The sequence below is a fragment of the Gorilla gorilla genome, chromosome 3, assembly GCF_029281585.2.
Source record: "Gorilla gorilla gorilla isolate KB3781 chromosome 3, NHGRI_mGorGor1-v2.1_pri, whole genome shotgun sequence".
Taxonomy (NCBI): domain Eukaryota; kingdom Metazoa; phylum Chordata; class Mammalia; order Primates; family Hominidae; genus Gorilla; species Gorilla gorilla.
Genome location: NC_073227.2, coordinates 48,475,620 through 48,492,082, shown reverse-complemented (window position 1 = coordinate 48,492,082; position 16,463 = coordinate 48,475,620). Strand labels below are relative to the sequence as shown.

Sequence of the window (16,463 nt, the reverse complement as noted above, 5' to 3'; positions counted from 1 at the left end):
TTCCAGAAATGCCAGAAATGAAAATATGAAAGTGATTCTTTTTCATTCCATTTTTTTCATTTTAGTCCTATGGAATGTATCAATAGCATTTGAAGAAAAACATGATTTTTTTTTTTTTTTTTTTGAGATGGAGCATCACTCTTGTTGCCCAGGCTGGGGTGCAATGGCATGATCTCAGCTTACTGCAACCTCCGCCTCCCAGGTTTAAGTGATTCTCCTGCCTTAGCTGGGATTACAGGTATGCACCACCATGCCTGGCTAATTTTTTGTATTTAGCAGAGACGGGGTTTCACCATGTTGGTCAGGCTGGTCTCAAACTCCTGACCTCAGGTGATCCACCCACCTTGGCCTCCCAAAGTGCTGAAATTACAGGCATGAGCCACCGCACCCGACAAAAAACTATTTTTAACTATTAATGACAATATAAAATTTATATGCTTGGCATTAAAAAGGTAGTAACAACATCTCAGACTAATTAAACAATTAAGTGCCTACTATTGGCTTGGATTGGGTGTGGAACTCTAGGATTCTAGTTATGAGTCAGATCTAGATTCTTCCCTGGTAGAGTTTAAAACTGACTCAAGATGACTAGCATTACAGCAATTACTATAAGGCTAAACCAAAGAAAATTGCCAACAGTCTACTGTTTTTGTCCTACAAAATAGCAATTTCATATGGTTCAACCTAGTGCTATATGAAGGATTATATGATGTTGGGGGAACATATCACAGGGGGCTGCAGGAATAGCTTTCTAGAGGGAATGAAGTTCGGGATGAGTGCAAGCTGGCTAGATGGGAATTGGTGAGGGCTGAAATATTGGAACAGCATGTGTAAGGGGGAAGTAACACAAGATGAGGCTGGAGGAGGATGTGGAGCCTCTTTATAGGCCTTACAAGCCTTACAAAGGATACAAACTTAGTCTAAGGGCAATGGGAGGAGAGTGTAGGGGTTTAAGCAGAAGGGTGATAAAACGCTTCCTTTTTTTTTTTTTTTTTTTTTTTTGAGGTGGAGTTTTGCTCTTGTCACCCAGGCTGGAGTGCCTGGCACGATCTCGGCTTACTGCAGCCTCCACCTCCCGGATTGAAGCAATTCTGTCTCAGCTTCCTGAGTAGCTAGGATTACAGGTGTGTGCCACCACACCCGGCTAATTTTGTATTTTTAGTAGAGATGGGGTTTCACCAGGTTGGCCAGGCTGGTCTCGAACTCCTGACCTCAGGTGATCTGTCTACCTTGGCCTCCCAAAGTGCTGGGATTACAGGCGTGAGCCACCGTGCCTGACCAAATTGTATATTTTTTAAACGGTCCCTTTGCCTGTAAGGAGACCTAGATTGATTGCAGCAGGCCTGAGTGGATAGGGAGAAGCCAGCTGGGAGTCTACTGTAGAAGTCCAGGCAGGAGCTAATGGTTAGTTTAGGAGATGCTTTCAAATGTTGTGTCTTGTGTAATCCTTATAATGGTGATCTTTCAGTGTACGGGTAACAACCTGAGGCTCAGAAAGTTATGTAGCATGCCATGGTCAAACTGTTCAGGTGGCAAAGCGAGAACTAGAACTTAGTTATTTGACTCTCAACCTGGTGGTCTCCTGGCAGCTTTAGGACCCCATGTACTAGCATCCTTGGGTGAGGGCAATTGGTTTATCTTAAGAAAGGTTCTGGCGAGATGCGGTGGTTCACGCCTGTAATCCCAGCACTTTGGGAGGCCAAGGTGGGCAGATCACTTGAGGTCAGGCGTTCAGGACCAGCCTGGCCAACATGCTGAAACCCTGCCTCTACTAAAAATACAAAAATTAGCTGGGTGTGGTGGTGTGCACCTGTAATCCCAGCTACGTGGGAGGCTAAGGCAGGAGAATCACTTGAATCCGGGAAGCAGAGGCTGCAGTGATTCAAGATCACGCCACTGCACTCCAGCCTAGGCAACAGAGCGAAACTCTGCCTCTTAAAAAAATAAAGAAAAGAAAGGATCTGTTTTTAAGAAATGGAATTATCATTCCTTGGTGGAGGGTTGTGGTGAGAAAGTTATTTTTAGCTTAGCTTTATGACTGAGAGAAGTAGAACAGGACATGACTTGATATTAGACTGGAGCATCTTTTTCCAAAAAATACATGTATTAATTTCAAGTGTTTTATGTATGCTATGCTTCATTCCAAAAATGGACTTGAAACAGCTTTCAAAACTACATATGACACGTCAAGACACAAATAGAAGAGGGGGCAAAAAAATCAAGATAGGCAAACTAAGATGATGCCAGAAGCATCCAATAAATGTTTGCCCTCAAGTCCCCCCATGTGTTGGAGACGGAGTCATGAGCGGCTGTAAGATTCACATGCCGCAAAACATTAAAACAAACCAGTTGTTCTGTCAGTATAGCTTTCCTCCTACTGGAATCTATAAACTTTTCCCCATTTGGTCTTTATAAAGACTCCATGATGGAGTGAGTGATGTCTATGCAATTTCAGGGTACCAGGCTGGGGGGCGGGGGGAGCTGGAATGAATTAACGCCATTAATGTCTGGAAACCACCCCATTTCTCGAGAAACTGCCCCACAAATCTTATTACTATGTTTCCTACCTACTGTGTGACCTTTGGTAAGACAGTTTCCTCCATAGTAAAATCAAAGGTTTGGACTGGAACTAACCTTCTCAAACTGGGTTCTCTGGAGTATCCAATATTGTGTCAGGAGGAATGTGAAGCCACAGGACAAACATAACATATAGGTTTTGCTTGAAGATTTTTATGGCAAACATAACAATATTAAATATTCTGGCCGCACATGGTGGCTCATGCCTGTAACCCCAGCACTTTGGGAGGCCGAGGCCAGCAGATCGCCTGAGGTTAAGAGTTAGAGACCAGCCTGGCCAACATGGCAAAACCCCATCTCTACTAAAAATACAGACTGTCTCACGTAGTTTTATGCTACATCATAAAAAGGGAAAGAAGGATCACAGATGTGCCTTTCATGGCTATTCAAGTAACACAGGACATTTCCCCAAAATGAAACACTTAGGGTCAATGTTTGTTTCCAGAAAAATCTGACTTTCCAGAATAACTCCAAACACAATCTGTTTCATTTGATCTGCTGGCCTCGGCCTCCCAAAATTAGCCAGGCATGGTGACGCACACCTGTAGTCCCAGCTACTCAGGAGGCTGAGGCAAGAGAATCGCTTGAACCCAGGAGGCAGAGGTTGCAGTGAGCCGAGATCAGGCTACTGCACTCCAGCCTGGGCGATGGAGTGAGACGCCATCTCAAAAAAAAAAAAAATTATGGAATGGATTGTGTTTGGAGTTATTCTGGAAAGTCAGATTTTTCTGGAAACAAACATTGACCCTAAGTGTTTCATTTTGGGGAAATGTCCTGTGTTACTTGAATAGCCATGAAAGGCACATCTGTGATCCTTCTTTCCCTTTTTATGATGTAGCACAAAACTACGTGAATCCTGTGTTTCATTTATATATTAATAATTTGCTTTCAATTCTTAGAGTTTACATGTTCATTACCTTGATATTACATTTTAAAGGGAGACATTTTACCATTACAGAAAGAGTGAAAACTTAAAATTCTGCACAAATAATATATGTCGAGAATGGTGCTTTATAAATATTTTCTCTGTTCTCCACAACAGTCCTGTCAGGAATGATTTCTGCTTTATGGAGGTGGAAACTGAGGCTCAGGAAAGTTGAATATACTTGTCTGGATTTACTTAGCTAGTAGATGAGAGATGCAGGAGTCTATTGTCCAGACAGTGTACAATTAATTTCAAGACACACCTTCTTGTACTTTGTACATTCGTTTTCATAGTTTTTATCAACCACTATGATCTTGATTACTAGGTATTATCCAGGATGCAGCATTTCAGGAATTATCTTTTCACAGAGTTGGGTAAAGATTATGTGTATTAAAACGTAAATCATTTTAACAGCTATTGCTCTGTAATTTATTTGAGGGTGTGGCTTTTTTTCTTTCAGGAGATCATTGTTAACAAGATTAAAACTAGATCATGGTAAAGTGTTATTGCTGTGTTCCCATAACGTTATGGATCTCACTGAGCACCCAGTCATTCCAATATAAAGATAGTTATGGCAGAATAATTTTGAGCTATAAGTGATATTAAAGGCCATTTAATCCAGAAGGTTTCCAACTGTGCTCTATGGAGTCCTAAAGGTCTTACGGTGTCTCCACAGGGACACAATGAATGATGGAAGTGGGGGCACCTCCCGACAACATCCCCTACCTATACTTCAACCAGCTCCTGTTTTATTGGTGTTGTTTCTGCAACTAGTTAGATTTTTGGTGGAAAAAAGTGTGCTACAACTAAAACACAAAGAAAAAACAAACACAATTTTTTTTTAAATGTTGAGAACTATTGGTAATCCAACTCCTTTATTCTTATTTTTATTTATTTAACTTTTTTGAGACAGTCTTGCTCTGTCGCCCAGGCTGGAGTGCAGTGGCACAATCTCAGCTCACTGCAGCCTCTGCATCCCGGGTTCAAGTGATTCTCCTGCCTCAGCCTCCTGAGTAGCTGGGATTACAGGTGCCTACCACTGCACCCAGCTAATTTTTTGTATTTTTAGTGGTAACAGGGTTTCACCATGTTGGCCAGGCTGGTCTTGAACTCTTGATCTCAAGTGATCCACTCACCTTGACCTCCCAAAGTGCTGAGATTACAGGCAGGAGCCACCACACCTGGCCTCCTTTATTATTTTTTTTCCATGGGAGTAAACTTTGGCTCAGACAGGTGAAATGAACTGGGCATGACAGAGATAGCCTTAAAACTAGCCTTCTTGTTCCCAGTCTGGTGTTGAAACCACTGTGCCATATTGAATCTTGTATAAGTTATTTGGAGCTTCAGTTGGCTTGATGGGGGCTCTCTGTAGTTTGGAAAATCAGGCAGATTATATTTCCACACATTGAAATAAAAATAAAAGTTTTGTGCTTAAGATATATTTTAATTCCTCATCTGAAATATCTTTATCTTGAACTTTAAATTCTTTTCATGTGAATATTTCCTATATCATTACTTATTAAAGATTATTCTAAGCCCCCAAATCATATTTTTCATGGGCCCCTCCATGCAATGAACATCCTCAAAAGAGTCTTGACTCTGCCGAGTACAGTGGCTCAAACCTGTAATCCTGGCACTTTGGGAGGCTGAGTCGGGTGGATCACTTGAGGTCAGGAGTTTGAGACCAGCCTGGCCAACATGATGAAACCCCAGCTCTACTAAAAAATACAAAAATTAGCCAGGCGTGGTGGTGGGCACCTGTAATCTCAGCTACTTGGGAGGCTGAGGCAGGAGAATCGCTTGAACCTGGGAGGTGGCGTTTGCAGTGAGCCGAGACTACGCAACTGCACTCCAGCCTGGGCGACAGAGCAAAACTCCATCTCAAAAAAAAAAAGTCTTACCTCTACATTTTAGGGGCAGAAGAGTAAGTCTCTTTCATACCAACTCTGGTTGGTAGTGGATAGCTGGAGTACTTGCTTCAATGGTTTTGGGAACCCTCTCTGGACCCTGCAGGAAGAGTTTGAAGATCTATTAGTGATGTGTAGCATAAGCTCCCAAATTGGCTGGGAAGTCCATGAGCTAGATATGATTATTTCTGTAAAGGATACTACCTCTTTTTGTGAGTCTATAAGTGTAAAATATAGGCTACATCTGTATTCCTTCTTAAACATTATGTGCATCTTGAAGTCATGCACACTCTGAAGAAGGCATAGAGAAAAACACAAATGGAAGAAATTGGTCATTTTCTTATTATTACTGTTCCTTGTTTCTTTAAGAATCAGATAAGCAGTTGCACTTGGTTTATAGAGAACATGATAATTAGAGTAATGGTATTTCATTTTTTGAAGAAAATGGCCCCCCAGTTTCTAATTATTATGCTTAGGAACTACGCAAGAGGATCTGCTCCCCCCCTCAATTTCTAATGCACATATGAAAATCATGTTGAAATAGAAAATATTTCTAACCATTTCTTTTTTAACCCTTAGGATTTGCCTCAAAGGGCACTGCAAAAATTGAACAGAGGAATCCCAAGGAAGCTGCCTGAATTTGCCTGTATACTCTCGTTCTGCGTCTTATAAAGGACCAGACAAATCAAATTAGTGGTTTTGGTGAGTATACTTCCTCTGGTCCTTTTCCTTTCCACTTAAGCAAGAACATAAGTTTTCATTCCTATCAACCAAGATACCTGCTGCTTAGACAATGTGTACCTGTTGTGTGTTCATGTGGCAACGTTAGTGGAATATAGAACATGATAAGTCATTTGGAACCCTCAATATAAACCTTTATGTCTTTGTACACTTTACATCTTTGTGACTTAAGAGACAAGATATAACTATGTGTTGCTTATAAATCTGACTCTTAACCTCCCAAAAAAGAGGTCAACTGTATTTCTTTCTTTCTTTTTTTTATTTTTGAGACAGAGTCTCACTCTGTTACCCAGGGTGGAGTGCAGTGGCGCGATCTCGGCTCACTGCAGCCTTCACCTCCCAGGTTCAAGCAATTCTCGTGACTCAGCCTCCCGAGTAGCTGGGATTACAGGTGTGTACCACCACATCTGGCTGATTTTTATATTTTTATTAGAGACGGGGTTTTACCATTTTGGCCAGGCTGGTTCTCAAACTGCTGGCCTCAAGAGATTCACCCACCTCAGCCTCCCAAAGTCCTGGGATTACGGACATGAGCCACAGCACCCAGCCAGTCAACTATGTTTCAGTCAGACTGTATTTTGATTGTGTGACACGAGGATGGGTTCTTGGTACAAACTAGACTAGGATTCAGTGTGATAGTATCTTGTATTTTTGATCAATCCTCATACCTTCTCTAAGTTTCTGTTTCCTTGCCTGTCATATGAGGTAAAAATAACTGTCATCCCAATTCATGACGGTCCAAAGAACCACAACATATGTAAAAGCACTTTGACAACCATTTAATCTCCTCCAAGTAGGACTGAGCCCAGGAGGCAGAGGTTGCAGTGAGCCAAGATCTCTTTTTTTTTTTTTGGAGGTGGAGTCTCGCTCTGTCGCCCAGGCTAGAGTGCAGTGGCACGATCTCGGCTCACTGCAACGGCCGCCTCCCGGGTTCAAGCAATTCTCCTGCTTCAGCCTCCCGAGTAGGTGGGATTATAGGTGCACGCTACCACACCCGGCTAATTTTCATGCCCAGCTAATTTTTTTGTATTTTTAGTAGAGACAGGGTTTCACTGTGTTGCCCAGGCTGGTCTTGAACTCCTGAGCTCAGGCAATCTGCCCTCCTCGGCCTCCCATGTGCTAGGATTACAGGCATGAGCCACAGTGCCCTGCTGAGCTGAGATCTTTCTATGGATCTAGTGAGTGAGATTATTCTATGGACGATAATCTTGTGTGTGCTAGGAAGGGAAGATAAGAGAAAGACTAGCTTCACCCTGACCTTGGACCCTAGCCCTCACATAGCTCCAGAAGGTGGAGGCAGTAGATATTGGTGTGTCAGGGAGGGGCTGCCGGCGACACTGATGTGCCCAATAATCCCTGCGAGAGAAAATAGGTACTTTGTCTTCATGTTCCCTAGGCTGGGTTTTGGATTTAGTCCATTGAATTCAGGGACTCAGAGAGCAAAATTTTTTTAATTGTAATTTTTTTCTTCTTATAAAAGTATACTAATAGAAGGAAATCTGGAAATTATAGAAAAAAGTAACAAAATCTACCCATAAGCCCCCAATCCAAATATAACCAGAATTAACATGGTGTATTTACTCTGATTTTGTTTGGTTGTTTAATTTTCTTTTCTTTTTTTTTTTTTTTTTTTGAGACAGAGTCTTGCTCTGTTGCCCAGGCTGGAGTGCAGTGGCGCGATCTCGGCTCACCGCAAGCTCTGCCTCCCGGATTCACGCCATTCTCCTGCCTCAGCCTCCCAAGTAGCTGGGACTACAGGCGCCTGCCACTGTACCCGGCTAATTTTTTTTTTTGTATGTTTAATAGAGACGGGGTTTCACCGTGGTCTCGATCTCCTGACCTCATGATCCTCCCGCCTCGGCCTCCCAAAGTGCTGGGATTACAGGCGTGAGCCACCGCGCCTGGCTGGTTGTTTAATTTTCATATACAGTAGTCAGCCCCCATCTGCAGTTTCACTTTTCTCGGTTTCAGTTACCTGTTGTCAACTGTATTCCAAAAATAGAGGCATACAGTATGATATTTTGAGACAGAGAGAGAGACCACACTCACATAACTTTATTATTAGAGTATTGCTATAATTGTTACATTTTATTATTGTTGTTGTTAATCTCTTACTGTGCCTAATTTATAAATTAAACTTAATCATAGGTATGTATTATATATGTAAATATGTATAGGAAAAAACAGTATATATAGGGTTCATTACTATCAGAGGTTTCAGGCATCCACTGGGGATCTTGGAACAGGTCCTCCTCAGATGAAGGGGGACTACCGCATATCTTTAAATATTATTTAGCAAAGTTAAAATAGCTGAGAACATTAAACAGGTACTCTAAGCTGTGGCTATGCCACAATTTATTGGCCATTTTTATACCATTGAATATTTGTGTTTATTACATTACGTGTAAATATATACTATTATGTTCATTGCATTGTATTATAAATAGAACTGCAGTAAACAGATTTGAATGTAAATCTTTGCTTGGGTATTTGATTATACATGTCTATAAATGGAATCACTGGGCTAATGAGAATTGACTAATGAACACTGTAAAGCTCTTGATATTGTCCAACTCTTTCAGAAACAGCAAATTTTACCCACCTTCCCACCTATCCCCACGCATCATATATGACAATGTGTGTTTCACAGGGCACATGTAAAAACTGTGTATTACCAATTTAGGAAGATTTAAAACCAGAAATATTTTTACAGATACTCAAAAAATATTTAGGTTGGTGCAAAAGTGATTGCAGTTTTTGCCATTAAATGTAACGACAAAAACTGCAATCACTTTTGCACCAACCTAATAAAAGCCTATTCCCTCCCCTTTACCTACCCCGCCTCTAGCCAATATCAGGTCTCTAAAGTAGAAGACAGTGTCACCAGATCTGTTATTACTTACCAACCTCAATCTCTCTATGGGAAAAAGATATGTGAGGCCTACATTCATTCACTGAATATTTATTATTACCACTTATGTTCATTTCTTGCACTGTGCATCAGGAGAACCTGCTGGCTCATGTGGTACTTCTGTTTATTATGATTATATTTTTGAAGCACCACCATACTTTTTCCCACAGAAGCTGCACCATTATACATTCCCACCAGCAGTGCACAAGGGTTCCAGTTTCTCCACATTCTCACCAACACTTGTGGTTTTGTTTTTTTGATAATTGCCATCACAGTGAGTGTGAAGCTGTATATCATGGTGGCTTTGATTTGCATTTCCCTAATGATGAATGATGTTGAGCATCTTCTCTTGTCCTTAAGGGGCATCTGTGTGTCTTCTTTATTTTTTCAAGGGTCTTTGCAGATGTGTAATGCAGATGTATAATGTATATCTTTGCGGATGTATAATGTATATCTTCTTTGGAAAAATATCTATTCAACTTTTTTGACCATTTTTAAATTAGCTTGTTTGCTTTTTGTTATTGAGTTGTAGTTCTTTATATGTTCTGAATATCAATTCCCTATCAGACATGATTTGCACATATTTTCTCCTACACTGTGGGTTGCCTTTTCACTCTCTTGACAGTGTCCTTTGGTGCACAAAAGTTATTAATTTTGATTAAGTTTACTTTATCTATTTTTTCTTTTGTTGCTGTGCTTTTGGGGTTGTCCAAAAAATCATTGCCAAATCCAATATCATGAAAGTTTGCCCCTGTATTTTCTTCTAAGTTTTATAGTTTTAGCTCTTACATTTAGGTCTTTGATCTATTTGAGTTTATTTTTATATATAGTGTTAAGGTAAAGGCCAGGATTCTTTTAAAGATGTACTTTTGATTCCCACCAAATCTCGGTGAAAGCCTGTGTAAGCAGTTAAGAAAACGACATGAGTATTCAAGCCAGCATTTGTTCTGAATGATTTTTCTTCCTCGTATAGGCTTCGGTGGTTTCCCAACAGACAGGTGAAAGCAAGCGTTTGGGGAACTGATGGCTCATGTAACTAGGATACAGCAGTGAGGCGGCAGTTGGGCTCAGCAAGTGTTTTGTAAATATGCTTGAAGAAATCCCCAAAAAGAGAACAGCAGGGGTAGATAGTGGCTTAGGCTAGAAAAAAACGTGCATGTGGGTGTTATGTAGGTGCATATATTTGCAGCAGAGGGAAGGAGAGAGGACACTCTGTTGCTGGGAATTGTGGGCTATAGAAGATAAAAACATCTTTTGTACAAAAACAAATTTCTTTTCATGCTGCTTCAGAGAAAAAAACTAAATTAGCTACAATTATGTGCTAACTATGTTTCCAAAACAGTTGTCCTAGTTCTGTTTTATTGTGGACAGAACCTAGCTGTACTTAACAAAATGTGAAGTCTGTCTAGACTTCCCTTGGAGAATATTGAAAAGTACAAAGACTCCCCAGGCTGTGTAAGCCGCCTCGCCTAGCTTCAAATGTCTGCACTGGATGGGCGCTGTTCTCTGACTGGCTTGGAGATGACAGTAGTGCCATGCTAATGCAACTCAGGGTCTCAGGGGTCTCCCCACATGAACAAGATTCTGTATTAGGCTCTCAACATTGGAATGCTTGACATTGGCAGTTGGCTGTCCAAATTCCAAATAAATTAATGTTAAATCTTTTTTTTTTTTTTTGAGACGGAGTTTTCACTCTTGTCACCCAGGCTGGAGTGCAATGGTGCGATCTTGGCTCACTGCAACCTCTGCCTCCCAGGTTCAAGCGATTCTCCTACCTCAACCTCTCGAGTAGTTGGGATTACAGGCACCTGCCACCATGCCAGACTAATTTTTGTATTTCTTTTTTAGTACAGACAGGGTTTCTCCATGTTGGCCATGCTGGTCTTGAACTCCTGACCTCAGGTGATCCGCCCATCTCAGCCTTCCAAAGTGCTGGGATTACAGGCATGAGCCACTGTGCCCAGCCTGTTAAATCTTTTAAAACTCTGACTTCGGAACCTATGAGAAACAAACTGAAATCCAGCCCATCCCTGTTTTGGTTTTCACGGGGACTGGTTTAGGTCCTCAGCAACATGGGCTGCTGTAGGTCCTCATTTTCTCTTTGCCATAAAAAGGGATTTGGGAAAGAGGAAATAACTAAGCCAATTAAATTTTTTGATGTAGGATGGGATAAGACAGACCATGCTGTCTAAAAAAACCATTTGCAAGACTGGTATACTATATTTCCCTTGAATAATTAAAGTCATTTCACACTTTATTAACTCGAAGAATATCCAGTATTTCCCTGTGAGCCTGGGAATAAATGATTAGCTCAAATCTGGGCATTTTTACTGATATATTAGTTTTTTAATTGAAATATTAACTCCAAGTGCACTCAGTGAAAGTACAGAGTACGCGAGACATGAATAGCAATTAAATGCCAACAATTGTTCCAGGAGTTTAGTAGACCTGGGAAATCATAAATTGCCTGACACCTGAATTTTTCATTTTAAATACTCTAGGTTCAGTGAAACTCTAGATATGTATTTTCTGTTCATTTCCATTCTTAATTTAAGTGCATATTTCTTGAGTTTCTTTAATTAATGTAGTTGTGCTTTTTATTTAAATTTGTAAGAATTTCCAATTGTTTCTAACTGCCTAGTTTAATTATAGAGACTGGGAAAACTGGTTTTCCTTCTCTTCCTTCTTCTTTTAATAAGTATCTTTTTTTTTTTTTTTTTTTGAGACAGAGTCTTAACTCTCTCACCCAGGCTGGAGTGCAGTGGTGCGATCTTGGCTCACTGCAACACCTGCCTCTGGGGTTCAAGAGATTCTCCTGCCTCAGTGTCCCGAGTAGCTGGGACTACAGGCGCCTGCCACCATGCCTGACTAACTTTTGTATTTTTAGTAGAGATGGGGTTTTGCTATGTGGGCCAGGCTGGTCCTGGACTCCTGACCTCAGGTGATCCACCTGCCTCAGCCTCTCTGGAGTGCAGTGGCACAATCTCAGCTCACTGCAACCTTCACCTTCCTGGTTCAAGCAATTGTCCTGCCTCAGCCTCCCAAGTAGCTGGGATTACAGGCGTGAGCCACCACACCCGGTCTATTCCCATTTTCCAGTTGAGTGAACTGAAGCTTGGGAGAGTAAGTCACTCGCCTGAAGTCACACAGTTAATAAATGGTATTGAACTCAAGCAGTTGAGCTCTGGCATGCACGAGCTCGAGCTCAAGCACTGTAATAAGCAGCCTCTTAAAATACCTTCAAATAAAAGAGTGATTAAAAACTGCCTTCATGGGCAGGCCTCATTTATGTGCCTATTTTCTTGTGGCATAAAATCTCTACCAAATTCCTGAGACAGTATAGCAGAAGCTAAGCATATCAGTTAAGGCCAAAAGAAAAAAGAAAAAAAAAAAAAAACAGTGATGGAAATTTTATAGCTCCCTGGCCAGTACCTACTTTACCAAGACGGCTCAAGGGATATTAACATTGGCATTCAATATAATCCATTAGGGGTTGGTGTGACTTTTCCATGTGACATTCCTGATGCCTGGGCATGTGTTAGAAATGCCAGCTCCTGGCCAGGCGCGGTGGCTCAGGCCTGTAATCCCAGCACTTTGAGAGGCCGAGGCGGGTGGATCACCTAAGGTTGGGAATTTGAGACCAGCCTGACCAACGTGGTGAAACCCCGTCTCTACTAAAAATACAAAATTAGCTATAGGCATGGTGGCACATGCCTATAATCCCAGCTACCCGGGAGGCTGAGGCAGGAGAATTGCTTGAACCTGGGAGGTGGAGGCAGAGGCTGTGGTGAGCCCAGATAGCACCATTACACTATTGCACACCAGCCTTAGCAACAAGAGTGAAACTCTGTCTCAAAAAAAGAAAGAAGAAAGAAATGCCAGCTCCTGTACTAAAGCTGGCCTATTCATTCTTTGATGGGCTCCTTTTGGCCATGCAGAAATACCACCAGATAGTACCTGGGTATGACTATTTGTACCCAGTTCTATATGCAGGTAAACCACAAAAGTTTTTTTAAATTATTTTTATTATTAATTTTTTTTAGAGACAGGGTCTTGCTCTGTTGCCCAGGCTGGAGTGCAGTGGCACAATCATAGCTCAATGCAGCCTTGAACTCCTAGGCTCAAGCAATCCTCCCACCTCAACCTCCCCAGTAGCTGGGATTTCAGGCATGCACCCCCATGCACGGCTCTCCCACAAAACTTAGTATGCACGGCTCTCCCACAAAACTTAGTAAATAGATATGTGAAAAAAATGTCCAAAGCAATTTGGTGGATGTTAGATATAAAAGGAAAACTCTTTTTGTAGCTTTGTCCTACCATGTTTCTTACAAAAGACAGTGCACATTCATTCATTCTTCTATCCATTCATTCTTTTATTCAAACATTCATTCAGTGCCAGGCACTGGGGATAAAATAAGCATCACTGCCTTTGAAATGCTTCAAGTGTAGCTAATAAAATAAAGTATAAACACTATTGTTTTAACTTTTCTAAGACATTTCAAACAATGCATAAAGAAGTGGAAAGAGCCTTTAATATCTAAAATCACTTCATAATAGAAGGTGAATTTTACTTTTTCTGTGTTAAAGGACCTGTCTCAGATGGCCTCATTTCTAATAGAGTTCTTTGGAAAGACTTAGAAACAAATGAAATTGATAAAAGAGCCCACAATATTCAGAAATACCACAGGATGACGCAGGTTCCTACTCATATCAATGAATTCATGGTGCTTACTTTTCCAAATTTTTAAAGTAAACAAGCCATGGGGTATTAGAGTTTAACCTTAGCCGTATGTTTGCAGAAGGACCTGTTTTTTAAGCTATGTTTTTTTGTTTTTCACTGTGTACCCAAAAAAGGAAGAAAATAAAAGGGGGAAAAAAAAACAATTATCACCAGAGCTGGAAAGGTGGAACAACATTGAAACAATGCAATGAATAAAAAGAACACGTATTTTCTGGATTAAAGTTGTATTTAATGCATTTTGTCTTTAAGTGATCCCCCACCAGAAAGTTCACTTCCTTTTTTATATTTTCTCATAAACAGCCTACTATGGTCATATTGTCATAAATATAGTTGATTTTGAAAATATTTTTAGCTTCCAAAATACCCCACATTAAACTTAAACATTTATAGAAGAAAGTATTTTAACTCATGACTTTTTCAATGTTAAGAGTATTCCTGGGCGAATGCTATTCTGCTATAATTATTGCCTTGAGATAACTGGTCAATGAACATGACATCAACATAATCAGGATCTGTTTTCTTCTATAATAGCAGATATTGTTTCCTAGTTGCAACTGAAATGACTAATGTTCACCAAATAAAAGCAGAAGGTCACACCTACAACTGAAGCTAATGTTTGACTATGTCAGTCTGTTTCAGAGCCTTTGTTTCAGGACAGGCAATTTGTCATTTGCTTTACAAAAAGACCTATGTTATTTTTGTATACTACTATTTGACATACCACCAGAAGGTGCATATTGTACAGGTATTCATGTGTGATATAACACGGTAATAATAGACCATACTGTTACTATATAACTAGTACTTGCAAACTACTAATATAGTTTCAAATTAGGAGGAAAAGACTAGCATTCACACACCATTATAATGACTGTAAGTTTATGTTTGGGAACGTTCACTTTCATTTTATTTTATTTTGTTTTATTTAATTTTATTTGACTTTATTCGAGGTGGGGTCTCATTATGTTGCCCAGGTTGGTCTCAAACTCCCAGGCTCCGGTGATCCACCTACCTCAGCCTCCCAAAGTGCTAGGACACCACACCCAGCAAAAAGTTTACTTTCTAAATCTGTTTGAGCATAAATTTAAGAAAATTTTTTTAAACTTAATCCCCAATGTGATAGTAAAATTTAAGAAATTTAACGAATGAAAAATACCCTTGGCTGGGCACAGTGACTCATGCCTGTAATCCCAGCACTTTGGGAGGCTAAGGCCAGTGGATCACTTGACGTTAGGAGTTCAAGACCAGCCTGGCCAGCATGGTGAAACCCTGTCTGTACTAAAAATACAAAAAAAATTAGCTGGGCGTGGTGGTATGCACCTGTAATCCCAGGCTGAGGCACGAAAATCACTTGAACCTGGGAGGTGGAGGTTGCAGTGAGCTGAGATCGTGTCACTACATTCCACCCTGAGTAAACAGCCTTTTACACACAAATTTTAAAATGCCTTTTTTTTTTTTTTTTTTTTTGAGACGGAGTCTCACTCTGTCACCCAGGCTGGAGTGCAGTGGCACTATCTCGGCTCACTGCAACCTCTGCCTCCTGGGTTCAAGTGATTCTCCCTGTCTCAGCCTCCCAAGTAGTTGGGATTACAGGCGCCAGGCCACCACGCCCGGCTAATTTTTGTATTTTTTAGTAGAGACGGGATTTCACCATGTTGGCCAGGCTGGTCTTGAACTCCTAATCTCAGGTGATCCGCTCCACTTGGCCTCCAAAAGTGTTGGGATTACAGGCGTGAGCCACCACGCCCGGCCCCCACAAATTTTAAAATTTTTTTAAATTCTATCTTTTATATTTGGACTCTCTGGGTTTGGTTTGGTTTTGGATATAAAACAACTCTACTGCCAAAAAGAAGTTAAATTATAAAGTATCACCCCAAAGATAAGGCATCTTTATAAAATTACAATCACAAACTTGCCATTATCTAACTGTGATTTTGAAGTAAGCACATGATCACCCTCCTTCTCAGTTTCTCCATCAAGAAAATGAGGCTGGCCGGGCGTGTTGGCTCACGCCTTTAATCCCAGCACTTTGGGAGGCCAAGGCAGGAGGATTGCTTGAGCCCAGGAGTTTGAGAACAACTTTAGGCAACGTGGTGAGACCTCATCTCTACAAAAAAGTAAAAAATTAGCCAGGCATGGTGGTGAGGACCTGTAGTCCCAGCAACTTGAGAGGCTGAGGTGGGAGGATCCCTTGAGCCTGAGAGGTCGAGGTAGGAGGATTGCTTGAGCCTGAGAAGTTGAGGCTGCAGTGAGCCGTGATCATGCCACTGCACCCCAGCCTGGGTGACAGAGCCCTTGTCTCAAAAAAAAAAAAAAAAGGAAAAAAGAAAAGAAAAGAAAAAAAAGAAAATGGGACTAATACTTTTGTATAGTATTGTTGGTATATATAGATATATAGGAATAGTATGTACAGGAAATATATATCTATAAATTCTCAGTAACTTGAATCATATTCTTAACACAGGAAATTTCCTATCTAAAAGAACACTATTATGAATTTTTTGCAATTAAAGATGACTTTTATAATTAAAAAGTAATCATGCGTCAAACTACCAGTTCATATATTCAACTTCTGGCACATAAAGTTTTTCTAAGTATATTATGCCCAGGTTTCTCTCTTAAACCTGCTTCAGTAATTGTAATATTTTAATTTTAACATGG

At 40.7% G+C, this 16,463-nt stretch overlaps 1 protein-coding gene across 17 annotated transcripts in view; it reads left to right on the top strand.

Annotated features, from left to right (window-relative positions):
- RBM47 (RNA binding motif protein 47) overlaps nucleotides 1-16,463 on the top strand; it is a 208,647-nt gene that overhangs the window by 159,531 nt on the left and 32,653 nt on the right. For all 17 annotated transcript variants that reach the window (XM_004038595.5, XM_055384834.2, XM_055384826.2 and 14 more), the window contains one exon: nucleotides 5,989-6,111. The gene's annotated coding sequence lies outside the window, so the exon portion shown is untranslated. The remainder of the gene's footprint in view (nucleotides 1-5,988; nucleotides 6,112-16,463) is intronic.